The 20,454-nt window shown below is 45.7% G+C and overlaps 1 protein-coding gene across 1 annotated transcript in view; it reads right to left on the reverse strand.

The window, feature by feature from the left end:
- Window positions 1–19,653, reverse strand: part of LOC148144660 (uncharacterized) — a 64,561-nt gene extending 44,908 nt beyond the window's left edge. Inside the window, exon 1 of the mRNA XM_087975432.1 lies at window positions 19,608–19,653. The gene's annotated coding sequence lies outside the window, so the exon portion shown is untranslated. The remainder of the gene's footprint in view (window positions 1–19,607) is intronic.
- Between the last annotated feature and the right edge of the window lie 801 nt (window positions 19,654–20,454).

Raw genomic sequence — 20,454 nt, forward strand, 5'->3', positions numbered from 1 at the left:
TCCAGTTTACCATCACTGGGCCCTGACCCATCTGAACCCTTCATATTCATATGCCCATCCAGGAGCCTTTTAACTTGTCATCGTACCAGCACCCACCACTTTCTCTGGCAGCTCACGCCATCGCTCAAGCGACTCCACGTTGAAAGCGTCTGGTCTGGTGCACCAGATGACATCAGGATAATCTTGGATCGTTCCAGATCGCATCGATACTCAGTCAGTGGCTTTCCCGATCAGGATGTTGTACGTGATCAAACAGGTTAGTGGGTAGGCGATCCCCCACATCTTAGTTCAAGTATCTCTACGAGAACTCCCTTGCTGGAGGGTCCCTTGGAGACACTTCAACTGGACTTCATTGAGTTGTAGAAATGAGTTGAGTTGCTATAAATGTGTTTTGCTTATTATTGATGTCTTTTGTAAGTGGATTGAAGCCGACCCTCCTCCTAACACTACTGCTGAGACTGTGGTGAAGATTTTGTTTAAGGAAATAATTCCCCGCTTCAGTATACCTGTGTACATTAGCTCGGTCAATGGACCACACTTTGTAGGTAATATTAACGGAGAACTCTGTTCCCAGCTTTGTATTTGTCGGCATCTGCATGGTGCTTATCATCCTCAGGCAGCTGGCATTGTTGAATGTTTTAACCAGACTCAAAACTAAACTTGCCAAATTAATGGCAGAGTCTGGCCTCTCCTGGTTATGCTAATCCCTGTGGTCTTATTCCAGATGTGATCCATGTCTGCGGGCAAGATGCTACTGTCTCCAGCTGAGAGTCTCTCTGGTCACCCCCTCCGTACCCCTTGGAATGATTCAGCTCCCTTCTCAGTCCACGTCCACATGACCGAAGCAATCATTGGTTATGTTCTTGCTCGAACTAGTGTTATGTGTGCCTTTCACTCCCAAGACCGTGCGGCCTACAGCGATGTTCCCTCCCTTTCAGCCTCGTCACGGGTAGAGCCTGGTTCGTTGGTGCTCGTCAAGAACTGGACTGGCAAAGGTCTCCAACCTCGTTGGAATGGCCCCTTCCAGGTTTTACTTCCCACCCCTGTGGTGGTCCCAGTCACTGGGCGCTCAGCTTGGGTCGAACTGCACCATTGTAAATTGATTGACCGCACCAATCAAAAGGGGGTGGGAACGAGGAGGAGAGAATCCTGGAATCCCAACAAAAGGAGTGGACCCTGTCCATTTGGGTTTTTGAATTTTGCTGTTGTTCTAATGTTAATCTTATTACAGATACTTGAACTAAGAGGAGGGACATGTGGGGAATGCTTATCTCCTCACCTTTCTGATCACGTACAGCATCCTGATGGGGAAAGCCACTAAGTATGGATGCGACCAGGAATGATCAGAGATTATCCACCACCCATGCTGAGGAGATGTCATCCAGTGCACCGGACCAGACGCCGTTGACGTGAGGAACATGATGAAGATTGATTATTGCAATGGACTCTTTCATCAGAAAGACCAGATGGTCCGTCTGGACAGTAGAAATCAGTGGGAGTTATGTCTTTTTGATTTTACCTGCAGACGAAAGCCTAGTGAGGATAAAAGTGATCAACCCCATTATTATGGTAAATATTTTAAGGGCGCCCAGAAACACCATCCCTTTTTGCAGGATGGGCCGACTCGAGAAAAGGGAAACCTAATAGGGGAAAATCCTCAATCCACAAACAACTTATTTATACAGGCCCACAGAACACTCTTCACCCCAGAGGCAATAGTATGTTACTCCTCTCTATCGGGAGATGACTTACTTGCCCCGTCCCCAGTCCCCGATTCCATTCTATTCATCAGACTCCCTACTGCCGACCCTCCGCAGAGAAATACAGTATCACTTTCCAACACCATATGAGCCTCCTGTTACCTGTTTGCTGACATCTTTTCACTCTACTGCATGGTCGTATGAGAATTGCTTTAATGGAACCGGCTAAGGGTGTGCAATTGTTCATGTTCCACATAACATCACCTGCCTACTTGAGACCTGTCACGCCCACTCATGTAAGACAAAAGGAGCCTTATACCTCCTGCCCATGTACAAAGATGGCTTGCGTTCCACCGGCTGGGGAACAACAGGCCTTATGCGTCCTAAGTAACTATCCCCATCTCTATGTACACTCCCGGAACGGAACTATTCCCTTGCGCATTTATAGGTCTTTTCTCATTTCAGAATGTGATACTGTCACCAAGACCATGTGCAATAGAGTTAAGGGTGAGCCTAATGGGAACAGAATTCTGAGGACCATTGTCTACCAGATGTACAGCACAGAAATAGTCCCTTCGGTCCAACTCATCCATGCCGATCAGATATCCTAAATCACTAGTCCCATTTGACAGCACTTGGCCCATATCCCTCTAAACCCTTTCTATTCATATACCCAGTGAGATGCCTTTTAAATGCTGTAATTGTACCAGCCTCCACCACTTCCTCTGGCAGCTCATTCCTTACATGCACCACCCTCTGAATATAAGAGTAGCCCCTTAGGGCCCTTTTAAATCTCCCCCCAACCCTAAACCTATTACCCTCTAGTTCTACTCCTTTCCAGGGAAACACCTTGTCTATTCATCTTATCCATGCCCCTCATGATTTTATAGAAATCTGTAGGGTCACCCCTCAGCCTCTGGTACTCAAGGGAAAACAGCCCCATCCTGATCAGCTCAAACCCTGACAACATCCTTGCCAATCTTTTCTTAACCCTTTCAAGTTTCACAACATCCATGACTCTATGACATCCTTCCTACAGCAGAGAGACCAGTACTGCACACAATATTCCAAATGTGGCCTAACCAATGTCCTGTACAGCTGCAACATAATCTCCCAAATCCTGTACTCAGACGATTGGGAAAGTTTTCAAAGCCCACAAAAGACAACCGGGAAAACATTGAGGTATGAACACCAGGCAGGTGGGGGGAAAGAAAGCCAAAAAAGTGCTGGAGCCAAGGCAGAGGAAGAACAGAGGATGCACAGCCGGCTTGAAGCTGCATGTGCTGTACTTATACCTGTTGCATTTACTTGTGGAAATCGGGCGCATTTTGAAAAGGAAAACAGAAAAGATATCTACTCCTCCCAATCTCTGTCCTCCTCACCTGGTAACTAACTCCCATACCTGAGTTGACAGGGTCTGCTCCGCCCTGGATTCACTCCCGTTGCTACAAGTGAACAGATTTTCCCGCCCCAGGATTAGCCCAGACGGAGGGATTTTCATTCATTCAGTGTCACTTCCGCGTTGTGACGTCACGAAAGGAGCGGATGGGCGGGGCCAAGTCGGGCGCACGCACTGCGCCTGCGCTGTCCTGCAACGTTTGCAAATATCCCTTCGCTTCAGAGAATCCCCACAGTGTGGGAGCAGGCCACTCGGCCCAACGAGTCCACACCGACCCTCTGAAGGGGAACCCACCCAGACCCATTCCCCTACCGCTCTACATTACCCTGACAAATACACCTAACCTGCACATCCCTGGGCACTATGGCCAATCCCAATCAAGGCCAGTGAGCAATGTAGTGATGTGGGAAATGAACATCACAGAATGATGGAGACAAGGAGAGTAAATGTACCAGCAATTAAAACTGGATTGCAAAGATCATAAAAATGTAAACCGAAAACAGTGTGTCTGCATGTGTGCTGCACTGTTACAAAAGTGAATGAATTGACTGCACACATTGAAGAGAATAATTATGATCTGAGACTCCCTGCAGAGACATGGCTTCAGGACGACAAGGATTGGATCTTGAATATCGAGCGGGTAGTCAAACGGGAAGCTAGGTGAAGGTAGAGGGTTGGCATTGCTAATGAAAACACTGATCACAGTAATCAGGTGTCAGGTCGGATTTCAGGTCCTGGTTTCTCTGTCCTCTGTTGATCTCCCTGTTCCCACAGAGTAAGATGTTGGTCTGTTCTCAGCTCTGCTGAAGTTTTGATTCTCCAACACCCCACCCCCCACCCCTTTACACCTTCCAGAACAATACAACATTCAGTCAATCGAAACCCAATCCACTATCTCCCAGCCTGACAACCGACCAGACACAGAGTGTAGTCGTACCAGGGAATCAGACAAGAAAAGTGAAACAAAAAAATAGAAATAAATAAGGGCTCATGCTTAATGTTTGTCAATAGGAAGTAAACCAGAAATAGGGGTCTCCCAGGATTCTGATAGTGCCCTACTTGAGGAATTCTCTTTGCTTTATATCTAACTATTAGTACCCAGCTATGACTTACAACAATAGTTATGCCAACAGAAATAAAGCATCTGTTACCAAATAGACAGAGATACACAGCACGGAAATAAACTTTTTAGCTGTAAGCACACACAAGTCCATGGGGGTGAATTTGCATTTGCAGAATTATATTTTCAAATAAATTCTATTTTGCTCAAAAATACACAATCTGCAAGCTGTCAGAACATGTTGTATTTTATAAATTCCTACTTTAGAAACAGAACTAGTCAGATTCAAGGTGGGGATAGACAGACTCTGACTTTTAACGCAATGTCTGAGCTGAGATTGGATTCAATTCCCTACAGTACGGAAACAGGCCCAACAGGTCCACACCAACCCTCCAAAGAGTAACCCACCAGGCCCCATTCCCCATATTTACCCCTGACCAGTGCATGTAACACACTGGGCAATTTAAGCATGGCCAATTCACCTAACCTGCATACTTTTGGATTGTGGGAGGAAACCGGAGCACCTGGAGAAATCTCATGCAGACACGGGGAGTATGTGCAAACTCCACACAGTCTGTGGCCAGTGGCTGGAATTGAACCTGGGTCCCAAGCGCTGTGAGGCAGAATTAAGAACCTCTGAGCCACCATGCCACCCAGATGTTGTTACCTTTTGTGATAAAACCTTATGTTATCGAGATTTACATATGAATGATAGTTGCAACCCACTGTACAAGATGAGAGGTGTAACCATCCAGGTTTGTTCAATATATCAATTCCGTGGCAGGACACTTTAATCTTCTTCCATAAATTCTGTGCCTTATGATCTTGTGCTCCACAACCACCTGATGATGGAGCAGTGCTCCGAAAGCTAGTACTTCTTGGTGTTGTGTGATGTTTAACTTTGTCCAGGTTCGGGTGGATTGACCATGCTAAATTACCCAGTGTTCAGTGTTGTGCGGATTCGGTTGGATTGGCTGTGCTAAATTACCCATGGTGTCCAGGTAGGGTGCAGGTTAGAGTGGATTCGCTATGTTAAACTACCCATAGTGCCCAGTGATGGGTTAGCTGTGGGAAATAGTTTCACAGTAATAAAAGCAGGAGGAGAAAGTGAGGTCTGCAGATGCCGGAGATCAGAGCCGAAAATGTGTTGCTGGAACAGCGCAGCAGGTCAGGCAGCATCCAGGGATCAGGAGAATCGACGTTTTGGGCATAAGCCCTTCTTCAGGAATAAAAGCAGGAGTCAGCCATTTTGCCCATCTAGCCTGCCCCGTTCTTCATTGCGATCATGGCCGATCTATCCATCGTCTCAGCTCCTCCTAGCAGCATTGCCCCAACTACCCTTAATTCCCCAACCATGCAAAAACCCATTTTGAATATACTTAATGAAGAGAATTCCATAGATTCACTACACTCCAGGAAAAGCAGTAGTCCTCACATTCTCCTCCTCATCTCTGTCCTAAATCTACTCCCCCTAGTCTTGAGGTCTGGTCTCACCCACCAGCAGAAGTGACTGGATAGGGTTCGGCTTCATCCCCACAGTGCAATGAATTCCCATTTTTCGCCAAAATCGCAGATGTACTCCCTTTACTCAGTCGCTGTCTCACAAATGCAAGATTTCATTGGAACTTCTTCTGCTCCCAGGAAGGACAAAACATCTTTGAAAGCTGCTCTGAAAGCCCAGTCTTCACAACCACACTTCTGCTTTCTCCAAAGACGATTAGTGTCATACAGCACTGAAACAAACCCTTTGGTCCAATTCATCTGATCAGATATCCAAAACTAATCTCGTCTCATTTGTCTGCATGTGGCCCATATCCCTCTGAACCCTTCCTATTCATATCCCCATCCAGATGCTTTTCAAATGTTGTAATTTTACCAGCCGCCACCACTCCCTCTGGCAGCTCGTTCCATACATGCACCACTCTCTGCGTGAAGTTGCCCCTCAGGTCCCTTTGAAATCATTCCCCTCTCACCTCAAACAGGGTAGGACTCCCTTACCCTGGGCAAAAGACCTTGGGTATTCACCATATCCATGCCTCTTACAAACATCTATAAGGTCACCCTTCAGACTCTGATCCTTCAGGTGAGGATCTAAAATTTGAATTTAGGTTATTGTCACATGCAACAAGTATATGTAGATTTTTACTAACCACAAAATGGCTTTTCAATTTAAAATAATAGAACAAAATGGCCGAGAATAATGATTGAACTCTGTGAACTTGTCCTGCTGTTTTGCAGAATTAAGCTAAAATCCAAAGAGGACAATGGAGTTTGTTTAAAATGAACACTGACACATTAATTGACCAATTAAACTAACCTTGAGCTGCTACCATGGCATGATGATTTACGTAATTAAGACTCCTTTCCCAGGAAATATCATTGGATTAACCTGCTGTGAATCATGTCACCTTATTATATTTGATTGGTATTTTCTTGAAATTAAGGCTGTACTGTCTCTTAAAAAAACTTAAATAAATAATGTGTAATTTTCAAATGTAATTGCACAACTTCACCATGGAACACAGAAGCTTTAACCGCTGTGTTGCTGGACAGAATTGTGTCAAGATGCCTTATTAAACTGATAACCTTGCTTTGTACAGACTGCATTCCATTGATTCTTTAGACCAATCGCGAACCAAAAGGCCCCTTAAGAGGGGTTTAGATCTTCACTCTGGATAAGTTAGTCTGGCCAATTAACCCTAACTTGCACATTCCTGGGTACTACAGGTAATTTAGCATGACCAATCCGTTCCTGGACACGATGTGTAATTTAGCACAGCCAATTCACACAAACCTGCACCTCCCTGGTCACAGTGAGCACTTTAGCATGGTCAATCCACCCTAACCTGTCCAAAGTTAAAACAAATCTCACACACCCCGGTTACCGTCCAAAAGGTTTATTTGGAAGGAGCAGCATTTGGAGTGCTGCTCCTTCATCAGGTGGTTGTGGAGAATAACATCATAAGGCACAGAATTTATAGAAAAACATTAGTGTCCTGCCACTGAAATGATATATTGAACAAACTTGGATCGTTAAGCCTTTCAGCTTTCAGAGTGGTCTGCAGGTATCATTAATATGTAAATCCCAGAACTTCCTGAAAGACACTTTATTGAAATAACTTAAGGTTTTATAACAAAAGATATCATCTCAGCTCAGACCATGCATTAAAGGTGTGAGATCAGAGTCTGTCTGTATCCCAATCTGGAATCAGACTGGTTCTATTTCCAAAGCAGGAATTTATAAAATATTACCTGGATTGACTGCCTGCATGAACTGCCGAGTCTCACCCACGAGCTGAAATAACTGGATAGGGTTGAGCTTCATCCCACAGTGCAAAGAATTCCCATTTTCCACCAAAATCCCAGATGTACTCCCTTACTCAGTTGCTCTCTCACAAATGCAAGACTTCATTGTATTCTTCTGCTCCCAGTTAGGGCAAAACACTGGGCGCCTTCTAGCAGAGCGCTTTAGGGAACATCTCCGGGACACCCACACCAATCAACCACACCTCCCCGTGGCCCAACATTTCAACTCCTCCTCCCACTCTGCTGAGGACATGGAGGTCCTGGGCCTCCTTCACCGCCGCTCCCTCACCGCCAGACGCCTGGAGGAAGAACGCCTCATCTTCCGCCTCGGAACACTTCAACCCCAGGGCATCAATGTGGACTTCAACAGCTTCCTCATTTCCCCTTCCCCCACCTCATTCTAGTTTCAAACTTCCAGTCCCCTTGACTTGTCCGGACATGTCCGACCTGCCTAGCTCCTTTTCCACCTATCCACTCCACCCTCTCCTCCCTGACCTATCACCTTCATCCCCTCCCCCACTCACCTATTGTACTCCATGCTACTCTCTCCCCACCCCCACCCTCCTCTAGCTTATCTCTCCACGCTTCAGGCTCTCTGCCTTTATTCCTGATGAAGGGCTTTTGCCCGAAGCGTCGATTTGGCTGAAGCTCCTCGGATGCTGCCTGAACTGCTGTGCTCTTCCAGCACCATTGATCCAGGAAAAGGAGATAGGCAGGTCGGACAAGTCCGGACAAGTCATGGGGACAGTGCTGAGCTGGAAGTTTGAAACTAGGATGAGATTTATCAGCTCAGTCGCAGTGCGGAGAGGCAGTTCTTCAAAACATCATTACAACATTATTTCCCAATGACAAAAACAGATTCACGCTGCCTGAACTTATACAAGTGCCCTGTCATCACATCTTTAATCATAGCTTTGAACATTTTCCCTATGGCATATGTTAAGGTAAATGGTGTGCAGTTTCCTGTTCTGGGTCTGCCTTTTTGAAGAAAGGTGTTTTCCAATCTAAAGAAACCTCCCCTGAAACTAATGACATTTGGAAAATTAAAACCAATGCATTAACTATTTCACTAGCTAGTTTTTCTTTAAGGGTCTAGAATGAAATACTTTGGCCAACTGGGACTTGTGAACTCGTAGTTCCAACAGTTTACTCAGTACGACTTCCCTGGTAATTGTAATTGTCTTCAGTTCCTCCTTCCCTTTCAATTCCTGATTTCCAGCTAGTTCTGGGCTGTTACTTGTGTCCTCTCCAGTGAAGACAGATTCAAGCTCTTTTCAATTCATCTACCATCTCTTTATCCTCTGTTATTGAATCCCCAGACTCATTTTCTACAGAACCAACACTTTCTTAACTTTTTTTAAGAAAAGCTGATGAAACTTTCCTTCCTGTTTTTATATTTTTGGCTAACTTTCTAACTCTAATTGCTGTGCTCCTGCCTCCATTATTTCTGATGTTTGCCCCAGCTCTTAACTCTCGCATCAATCTGACTGCATATTCTATGGAACTGACCTTGGTTAAGTGTTGCAAAACACACAAGGGCAAATTTTTCATCTCCAGAAAGTCTTAGTACTGAACACGATAACATTCACTTTGAAATATTGTTGATTCAACCTTCACAAGCACACCCTCCAGATTCAAAATCCCACAATGACACCCAGTTCTGTTATGACCTTTAATTTGAAGAGAAATTTGAATATCCAGTGATTAACTGAAGAACTGTTCATGAGGTTTTCACATTTTTAAACAAAAACAAATCAACTGGATTAATTTAGCAGAATAGCATGTATGGCTTTAAATTGTAAATCTAGTTTTCTTTTGAGTGACGGAGCAGGTCGACACCAGATGAGGATCTAATACCTGGATTTAGGCTGTTGTCAGGAGCTTTTATTAACCACAAAATAGCATCTCAATATAAAGTAATATAACAACATGGCTTCAGGCTACACATTAACACTGTGTTTAAAATGGCTAAAAGCTGCATTTCTGCATTCCTGAGCTAACTGAATCACAGCAATCCTAAGCAAACAATGCCTTCTTCATAGTATGGATCTAATTAAGCTAGATAGGACATTACTGACCATCCTAGCTATCCTTGAAGCACAGGTATGAGGAGATAATGCGTGTGAAACAACATTATTTCCCAGGAAATATCATTGGGTTAACCTGTTGTCCATTATGTAATTTTATTGGATTTACTCTGTAATTAAGACTGTACTGTCTCTTAAGAAACATATGAAAATTGATCTTTTATTCCAAGTTAATCATGCAGTTTCTCCAAGGAACACAGAATCTTTTAATATCTGTGTTGCTGGACAAATCTTTGCCCGGCCCTTACAAATTAAAGTGTGAAACCTTGCTGAAGCAAACCATAATCCTAGTGTTCTTTTGACCGATCTTGGAACTGAGAGACCCCTCGGGGGGTTGAGATCTTCAACTCTCACTGTGCTTTTGGTGTGACCCATGATTACAGAGACTTGTGGGAACATAGAGGATTTGTAACCCCCACGGGGCAGACGAATAGTAATGCTGTTTTGTCCAAGCAATCTGGCAGCTATCAAGATGTTCAGCTCATGCTGAGGCAATGGATACAGTCTCCAAAGGAATGAGCAGATGGATGCTGCTGCCAAGCAGGCAGCCTGACACCCCAAACTTCTGGTCCCATTGGGTCCCCAGCAAAACCCAGATAGAGACAATATGGGGACAGGTACGCCAGGCCTGGGTATGGGACTGAAATCACAGGGGAGGCCCCCTGCTGAGCAGCACAAACTATGGCCTCAAATAGGATTCTCCCTCAATTCTCAAACTGAAATGTGGGTGATCCCTGATGGACTACTTTGTGTTCCTTCTTTGCTGCTGCCTTTTTCAATTGATTATGTGCATTATTGTACACACATGGGCAAGGAGGGAATGGTTAGTACTGTATTACAAACCTGGTGTCACCCAGATTTCCAGAAAGCAGATAGGAAAAGAGCTGGAGCATGTTTAATTTGTAAACAAACAGGATGCATGGTTTAAGAGGGATGCCCTGAGGTTGTTAACCACCTCCTTGCCTGGTCAGCCTTTTTACTTGTCTACAACTTGCTTTTAGAGTCATAGAGATGTACAGCATGGAAACAGACCCTTTGGTCAAACCCGTCCATGCCGACCAGATATCCCAATCCAATCAAGTCCCACCTGCCAGCACCTGGCCCATATCCTTCCTATTCATATACCCATCTAAATGCCTCTTAAATGTTGCAATTGTACCAGCCTCCACCACATTCTCTGGCAGCTCATTTCATACACGTACCACCCTCTGCATGAAAATGTTGCCCCTTAGGTATATTTTATATCTTTCCCCTCTCACCCTAAACCTATGCCCTCTAGTTCTGGACTCCCCGACCCCAGGGAAAAGACTTGGTCTATTTATACTATCCATGCCCCTCATAATTTTGTAAACCTCTATAAGGTCACCCTTCAGCCTCCGATACTCCAGGGAAAACAGCCCCAGCCTGTTCAGCCTCTCCCTGTAACTGAAATCCTCCAACCCTGGCAACATCCTTGTAAATCTTTTCTGAACCCTTTCAAGTTTCACAACATCTTTCTGATAGGAAGGAGACCAGAATTGCATGCAATATTCCAAAAGTGGGCTAACCTGTACAGCCGCAACATGACCTCCCAACTTCTGTACTCAATACTCTGACCAATAAAGGAAAGCATACCAAACACCTTCTTCACTATCCTATCTACCTACAACTCCACTTTCAAGGAGCTATGAACCTGCACTCCAAGGTCTCTTTGTTCAGCAACACTCCCTAGGACCTTACTATTAAGTAAAGAAGTCCTGTTAAGGTTTGCTTTCCCAAAATGCAGCACCTCGCATTTATCTGAATTAAACTTCATTTGTCATTTATCAGCCCATCGGGTCCAGATCCTGTTGTAATCTGAGATAACCCTCTTCACTGTCCAGAACACCTCCAATTTTGGTGTCATCTGCAAACTTACTAACTGTACCTCTTATGCTCACATCCAAATCATTTATGTAAATGACAAAACGTAGAGGGCCCAGTACCGATCCTTGTGGCACTCCACTGGTCACAGGCCTCCAGTCCGAAAAACAACCCTCCACCACCACCCTCTGTCTTCTACCTTTGAGCCCATTCTGTAACCAAATGGCTAGTTCTCCCTGTATTCTGTGAGATCTAACCTTACTAATCAGTGTCCCATGGGGAACCTTGTTGAATGCCTTACTGAAGTCCATATAAATCACATCTACTGCTCTGCCCTCATCTATCCTCTCTGTTACTTCTTCAGAAAAACTCAATCAAGTTTGTGAGACATGATTTCCCACGCACAATGTCATTTGACTATCCCTAATCAGTCCTTACCTTTCCAAATACATGTACATCCTGTCCCTCAGGACTCCCTCCAACAACTTGCCCACCAATGACATCAGGCTTACTTGTCTACCACCCTTCTTAAACAGTAGAACCATGTTAGCCAAGCTCCAGTCTTCCGGCACCTCACCTGTGACTATTGATGATAATATCTCAGCAACAGGCCCAGCAATCACTTCTCTAGCTTCCCATGGAGCTCTAGGCTACACCTGATCAGGTCCTGGGGATTTATCCACCTTTATGTTTCAAGACATCCAATACTTCCTCCTCTGTATTTTAGGGTGTAGGTTAGGGTGGATTAGCCATGAGAAATATGGAAAAAGGGGTTAGGTATGGGCGGGATGCTCTTCAGAGGGCCAGTGTGGAGTAGATGGGCTGAATGGCCTGCTTCCACATTGTTGGGATTCTATGACTCCCACCACAAAAGAGCATTTGATCAGCATCTATCCTGTCAAGCCCCTTTCAGAATTCTACTGGTTTCAATAAGATCACTTCTGGTTCATAGAGGCAGACAACACAGAAATAGACCCTTCGGTCCAACTCGTCCAATTCCCAAAATAACTAGTCCCACTTACTTACATTTGGCCCATATCCCTCTAAACCTTTCTATTCATGTACCCATCTGAATTTCGCTTAAATATTGTAACTGTCCCCGCATCTACCACTTCCTCAGCAAGTTCATTCCATATGCAAACCACCCTGTACCAAAACGTTGTCCCTCAGGCTCCTTTTAAATCTCTCTCCCCTCTCATTTAAAACTATGCCTCCTAGTTTGAGCACCTCTACACCAAGGAAGAGCCGTTTGCTATTCACCTTACCTCCACTCCTCATGATTTTATAAATCTCAATGACATCACCACTCAACCTCTTGCACTTCAGTGAAAAGTGTCCCAGTCTCTCCTTATAACTCAAACCCTCCAGTCCTGGCAATGTCTTGGTAAATCTTTACCAAACCCTCTCTAATAGTATTCTTCCTATTACAGGGCCACCAGAACTGTACTTAGTACTCTAAAAGTGGCCTCACCAACATCCTGTACAACCTCAACATGATGTCCCAACCCTATACTCAATGGGGTGAACAATGAAGGCAAGTGTGCTAAACACCTTCTTAACCACCCTGTCTCCCAGTGATGCAGCTATGCACCTGAATCCTCCCATGTCTCTGTTCTCCAACAAGGCTCAAGGCCCTACCATCACCTGTATAGGTCCATCCTTCCTTGTTTCAGCAAAATGCAACCCCTTGCTTTTATTCATACTTCTCTCATACATATACACATACATACACCCCCCAACACTCTCACAGGCTTATACTCTTTACCAAGCATGCACACAAACTCACATGCACACACACAAATAACTCCAAGAAGTGAATTTGAATTGGCAGAATTATTTGCAGATACATTCTACTTTGCTCAAAAAGTGCAGAAACTGCAGTCAGTCAATCCATGTAATATTTTATAAATTCCTACTTTGGAAATAGAACCAGTCTGATCTAAGATTGAGGTATGACAGACTCGAATGTCACACCTTTAATGCATTGTCTGAACTGTCAGCCTTTTTAAAAATAAAACCTTAAGTCATCTCAAGAACGTAACTTAAAAGATGTTCTGGGATTTACAGATTAATGAACCAAAACCTGCAATCCATTCTCAAAGATGGAAGACTTAACAGCAATCTAGGTTTGTTCAGTATATCCTATCAGTTGCATGACACTGTGAGTTTTTCCAAAAATTCTGTGTCTTTTGAACCTGCTCCACAGCTACCCGGTGAAGGAGCAGCGCTCCGAAAGCTAGTGCTTCCAAATAAACCTGTTGGACCATAACCTGGTGTTGTGTGATTTTTCACTTTAACCAGGCCAAATCCACCACCGGCTCCTCCACATCGTTTCCACTGAACACAGCCCACACCTCCCAATGCTGCCAGTAAACTTTACAATGCCGATGAAATGATGCACTCTACAATCCTGAAAAATTCACAATTTCTAATGATACTGGCTCCTCATTCACTGCTCCATCTGATAGACAACATTGGAAGCTTAGTGCAGGAGGCTGAAAGAACTGATCAGCTTTAAAACAAAAACCTCTTGGAGATCAAAGCTTTCAATGAGAATCTGAGCCCGGCGGTAAGTTCAGGTAACCTTTATTGCGACCCAACTTTGTTACAGCTTCAGATCCCCCCCTGCAAAAAGGCAGAGAAAAAGTAGCTGCGTTTTAAACAGCTCAAGGTCAAAGCACATACACTTCCCCCACCTCACATTCTTTACTAATGGTTAGCACCCAGTCGTCCCTTTGTAATTGGATCCTTGGAACAGCTGTAACCCGGAAGAAGTATTGCCTCACTCAGCAATTTCAATCCAAGGATGCAACTTGGCCATCACTGTTTCAATTCCCCTACAGGTGAACTTGCTGGTGCCTCCGCAGGGCAGAGGAGCAGGTGTAAGCCTTCCTGCACTGACAGCAGGTGAACGGCCTCTTCCTGGTGTGAACCTGCCGGTGGGTCAGCACGGTGGAGACCTGGGTAAAGCACTTCCCACACTCTGGGCAGGTGAAGGGCCCCTCACCTGTGTGAACCCATTGGTGGGTCAGCAGGGTGGAGGAATTGCTGAAGGCCTTCCCACACTCGGGGCAGGGGAATGACCTCTCCCCAGTGTGGCTGTGCCAATGAGAGTCCAGGGTAACAGAAACTTTTCCCGCAGTCACCACACTTCCATTGTTTCTCCAAAAGGTGCGATTCCTCTGTTTTCTCCATGGCTGAAGCTTCAGTTACACACAAACACGGATACAGCCCCTCCCTGCCGTCAATTCCTCTTTCCCAGCCGTATAACTGTTTCAGGCTCCACACTCAGTGCGCTGCAACAGTAGGGTGTCTCTTCCAGTCCCACTGATACTGAAAACGTACTCAAACAGGAACCAAAAAGCTTTGCTCCTTCTCACAGAATCATAGTTTAAAATTATTGCGGTCCCGATATTGAGTGACTGTCAGACATTGACTTCAAAGTGAGGACTGCAGACGCTGGACAGTCAGAGTCGAAATGTGTGGCGCTGGAAAAGCACAGCAGGTCAGGCAGCATCCGAGGAGCAGGAGAGTCAATGTTTTGGGCATAAGCCCTTCATCTGTTGATTTTGAATCTTTCGACTTCAGATCTTCAAATACTGTGCAAAAAGGGATTACAAAAATTATCACTATCGGACCAGGGTAGAAATTCTGAACAAGCAATTCTACTTTCTGTGGAATATTCTTGTCTTTTGTTATTCCACAAAATTGAAAGCACCATCCCACTCTCTCTCCCCCTCTGTTCTCACTCCGCTCTAACTAATTCCCCTGAAGGTGCTGATTCAGGATCTTACAGGGGCAGAAAAAGCAAAAACATCAAGACTGACATCTCTCTGAATTTTGGATACCTCCACCTGAAAGTTAATATCTTTCACAACACTGGGATCCTGCTGAGAGTGAGCAGGTCTGATTTTGGGAAGCAAAAAAAGTGTCAATTCAGGGTGAACCTGCAATGCAGCTTCTTGAGGAAGAACCAGACACAAAATAGTTAATGACCCCAGGAAGGTGGGAGCAAAATGAGACATCAAGGCATTAACACCGATACACTTCAGTCAAACTCTTCTGCTCCCAGTCAGGGCAAAACATGCTCTGAAAGTCCAGCCTTCACAACCACACTTCTGCATCCACTGAAGACAATTAGAGTCACACAGCACGGAAACTGACCCTTTGGCCCAACCTGCCCAGATTTCCTAAATTAATCTAGTCACGTTTGCCATCACTTGGCCCCTATATGGGCTGGGTGCTGGCAGCTGGGACTAAATTGGGTTGGCTATCTTGTCAGCAAGGACGGGTTAGACCGAAGGGTCTGTTTCTGTGCTGTACATCTCTATGACTCCAGTCGCATTTGCTATCACTTGGCCCTGACCCATCTGAACCCTTCATATTCATATGCCCATCCAGGAGCCTTTTAACTTGTCATCGTATCAGCACCCACCACTTTCTCTGGCAGCTCACGCCATCGCTCAAGCGACTCCATGTTGAAAGCGTCTGATCTGGTGCACCAAATGACACCAGGATAATCTCAGATCATTCCAGATCGCATCGATACTCAGTCAGTGGCTTTCCCGATCAGGATGTTGTACGTGATCAAACAGGTTAGTGGGTAGGCGATCCCCCACATCTTAGTTCAAGTATCTCTACGAGAACTCCCTTACTGGAGGGTCCCTTGGAGACACTTCAACTGGACTTCATTGAGTTGTAGAAATGAGTTGAGTTGCTATAAATGTGTTTTGCTTATTGCTGATGTCTTTTGTAAGTGGATTGGAGCCTAACCTCCTCCTAACGCTACTGCTGAGACTGTGACGAAGATTTTGTTTAAGGAAATAATTCCCTGCTTCAGTATACCTGCGTGCATTAGCTCGGACAATGGACCACATTTTGTAGGTAATATTAACGGAGAACTCTGTTCCCAGCTTTGTATTTGTCGGCAACTGCATGGTGCTTATCATCCTCAGGCGGCCGGCCTTGTTGAATGTTTTAACCAGATGCAAGACTAAACTTGCCAAATTAATGGCAGAGTGTGGCCTCTCCTGGTTATGCTAATCCCTGTGGCCTTATTCCAGATGCGATCCATGTCTGTGGGCAAGACACGACTGTCTCCAGCTGAGAGTTTCTCTGGTCACTGCCTCCGTACCCCTTGGAACGATTCGGCTCCCTTCTGAGTCCACTTCCACCACATGACCAAAGCAATCATTGGTTATGTTCTTGCTCTAACCAATGTTATGCGTGCCTTTGACTCCCAAGAGCGTGCGGCCTACAGCGATGTTCCCTCCCTTTCAGCCTCGTCACGGGTAGAGCCTGGTTCGTTGGTGCTCGTCAAGAACTGGACTGGCAAAGGTCTCCAACCTCGTTGGGATGGCCCCTTCCAGGTTTTACTTCCCACCCCTACGGCGGTCCCAGTCGCTGGGCGCTCAGCTTGGGTGCAACTGCACCACTGTAAATTGATTGACCGCACCAATCAAAAGTGGGGAAGAGGAGGAGAGAATCCTGGAATCTCAACAAAAGGAGTGGACCCTGTCCAGTTGGGTTTTGAATTTTGCTGTTGTTCTAAAGTTAATCTTATTACAGATACTTGAACTAAGAGGAGGGACATGTGGGGGATCGCCTATCTCCTCACCTTTCTGATCACGTACAACATCCTGATGGGGAAAGCCACTAAGTATGGATGCGACCAGGAATGATCAGAGATTATCCACCACCCATGCTGAGGAGATGTCGTCCAGTGCACCGGACCAGACGCCTTTGACGTGTGGAACGTGATGAAGATTCATTATTGCAATGGACTCTTACATCAGAAAGACCAGATGGTCCATCTGGACAGTAGAAATCAGTGAGAGTTATCATGTCGTTACCATGTTTTTTTTGATTTTACATGCAGACGCAAGCCTAGTCAGGATAAAAATGATCAACCCTGTTATTATGGTAAATATGCCCAGGAACATAGTCCCTTTTTGTAGGACGGGCCGACTCGAGAAAAGAGAAGCCTGATAGGGGAAACTCCTCAATCCACAAACAACTTATTTATACAGGCCCACAGAACGCTCTTCACCCCAGAGGCAGTAGTATGTTACTCCTCTCTATCGGGAGATGACTTACCTGCCCCGTCCCCAGTCCCTGATTCCAATCTATTCATCAGATTTCCTACTGTCGACCCCATGAAGAGAAATATCACTTTCCAATACCTCGGGTCTGTGTATACAAACAGCTGGTGTAACACTGGCTGGGGTACAGCAGGCCTTATGCGGCACATGGACGTGGAACGGAACCCTTCCCTTGTGCACTTATAGGCCTTTTCTCTTTTCAGAACCTGATACTGTCACCAAGACCATGTACAATAGAGCTAAAGGAGAGCCCAATGGGCGGCACGGTGGCACAGTGGTTAGCACTGCTGCCTCACAGGTCCAGAGACCCGGGTTCAATTCCCGCCTCAGGCGACTGACTGTGTGGAGTTTGCACATTCGCCCCGTGTCTGCGTGGGTTTCCTCCGGGTGCTCCGGTTTCCTCCCACAGTCCAAAGATGTGCAGGTCAGGTGAATTGGCCATGGTAAATTGCCCATAGTGTTAGGTAAGGGGTAGATGTGTAGGGGTATGGGTGGGTTGCGTTTCGGCGGGGCGATGTGGACTGATAGGGGAAACTCCTCAATCCACAAATAACATATTTATACAGGCCCACAGAACGCTATTCACCCCAGAGGCAGTAGTATGTTACTCCTCTCTATCGGGAGATGACTTACTTGCCCCGTCCGCAGTCTCCGATTCCAATCTATTCATCACTGTTTCCACACTGTAAGTAACCAAATCTAATCTAATCTAAAACGTCGACCCTTTGCTCCTGTAGATCTGACCAGACCCCCTGCTGTAACATTTCAGTAACCTACTTTGAAAAACTCTCCCTAATATACACCAAACCAGACTATTATTTCTTAAGGTAAAGGAAAAGCTACCAATTTCCTTGTCCTAGATGGCAAAGATGTCCCTCATAAGGTCACCATCGGAGCCCTTGTTCCCACAACAGTACCTTGTCCTGGCCAGTGGACAAGTCGATGGAACCTCCATCTGAGGAGGATGCAGCGGTCACTCTCAGCCAACCTTGCTCCAATTGGAAGGATCCCAAGGGACTGGGTGACAATACAGGACACCCGATAGGCTGGGGAATCCAGAGTACCCTGGGGTTGGGAGGATCGGCAGGAGTGACAAGTTAAAAGAACCGCAATTCCCTCTTTTGCGGCCTGACCATTCGAGGAAATAAGACTAAAGAGGCTCTGGAACAGAGTAAACTGGGATTATCAGACCTGTGTCTTTACTCTATGCAGAATCGGTATGCCTTAGACTATATACTCACCCGGGAGGGTGAGGTCTGCACCATTGTCCAAGATAAATGCACTATGGGCATTCCCGATCTCACTGGCAATATTAACTAAGATACAAGAAGAGATCCAGAATGACTGAAGGGACCAGTTGGGGAAACTGCAGAACGGGCTGATGGTACAATTGGCTTATCAATTTAGCTATGTCTGTTTGTCGGTATTGGTATTGTTAGGTGTTTAATTGCTAGGCTTATGAGGTCCCTTAGTGATATAGATTTGCCCCAGAAGATGTTCCTTTTGCGATCCGATGGTTCACCCACACGTGTCGATGGCGATGATAAATATGACCAGACGAGCTGCGAGGATGGTGGTGCCGCTCTGCAGGATGTTGATGGCTGGACCACCTTGAAGGGCATTTGTTTGGACTAGCCTTCTCTTTCAGTGATCGCGGTGCAATCAAAGGGAGGAATGAGGGTGTGGGCATCTGGGTGAGAAAGCCTATAGCCTTAAAACTTGTCTTTAAACATTCAGACTAAAATGAAATGCTGAATTATTGAATACATTTACTGCACTAGAAAATAAACCGGCAGGTAGGCTCAGAAAGAGGAGAGAACTTAAAGATAGGGACTCCTGGGCTCACCAAGTGATAACAGGATGCTGTAAGGCAATTAAGAACGTTTGCCTCAGCATCAGTGAATCTGTGTGAACAGGACACCAAGTGATAACATTCACAGCCGTTCCCTTGTGAGACCATTTTAGTGCTGAGGCTGTTGGAAAATTAACTCTTAGTGCTTATGTGCTATGGATTTAAATGAATTGCATTTTGGGACTTTATGATGATATTGAGTAGCCATTACTGGTTATTAAATACAAACTCTGTAAAAGGAAATATTGATAAAGCTTTACCTTACTTGCGGCAGCCGAGGCTCCAGCGGAGGAAACAGGCCGCGGGCATACTTCCAGCTTTGGGATGGCCACGCCCCCTGGTCCTTGTCCCGCCCCCTCTTCCGCCAAAGCGACGCGTAAGTCCCGCCCCTTCTGAACGCAGATCGTAAACCCCGCCCCCAGACTAAACCCGCCCCTCCTGGTAAACCCCGCCCACCCAGGTGTATTTGGAAGCACGAGCTTCTGCAGCGCTGCTCCTTCTGCGGGTAGCTGTGCTGCAGGATCATAAGACACAGAATTCATAGCAAAACATCACAGTGTCATGCAACCGATGCAATATTTGGAACAAACCTGGACCGCTGCTGAGTCCTTCATCTTTTAGAATGGGTTGCAGGTTTCAGTTCATCAATATATAAATTCCGGAACTTTAGATCACATTCCCTACAGTGTGGAAACAGGCCCTTCGGCCCAACAAGTCCACACTGACCCGCCGAAGAGCAAAACACCCAGCCCCATTCCCCGTCACCTAACACTACGGGGCAATTTAGCTTGGCCAATTCACCCGAACCCACACGTCTTTGGACTGTGGGAGGAAACCCACACAGACGCGGCACGGGGGGGGGGGGGGGAGGGAATTGAACCGGGGGCTCTGGTGCTGTGAGGCAGCAGTGCTAACCACAAAAAAAAGAGAGATAGGGATGCAAGGCAGGATTTCAGGGAACGAGGGTGGAAGCTGAGGGTTAGAACAAACAGAGTGATTATCTTTGGTTTGTTGCCTCCTTTCCCAGGTATCTGACCCTTGTCTTTCGTGTCCTCCCCTACCCTTCCTGTTATCCCTTGATCCCAGCCTCATTTTTGTTATTTCTTC

This window comes from Chiloscyllium plagiosum, unplaced genomic scaffold, assembly GCF_037043375.1.
Source record: "Chiloscyllium plagiosum isolate Xiang-an unplaced genomic scaffold, Cpla_swu_hap1 HiC_scaffold_27, whole genome shotgun sequence".
NCBI lineage: Eukaryota > Metazoa > Chordata > Chondrichthyes > Orectolobiformes > Hemiscylliidae > Chiloscyllium > Chiloscyllium plagiosum.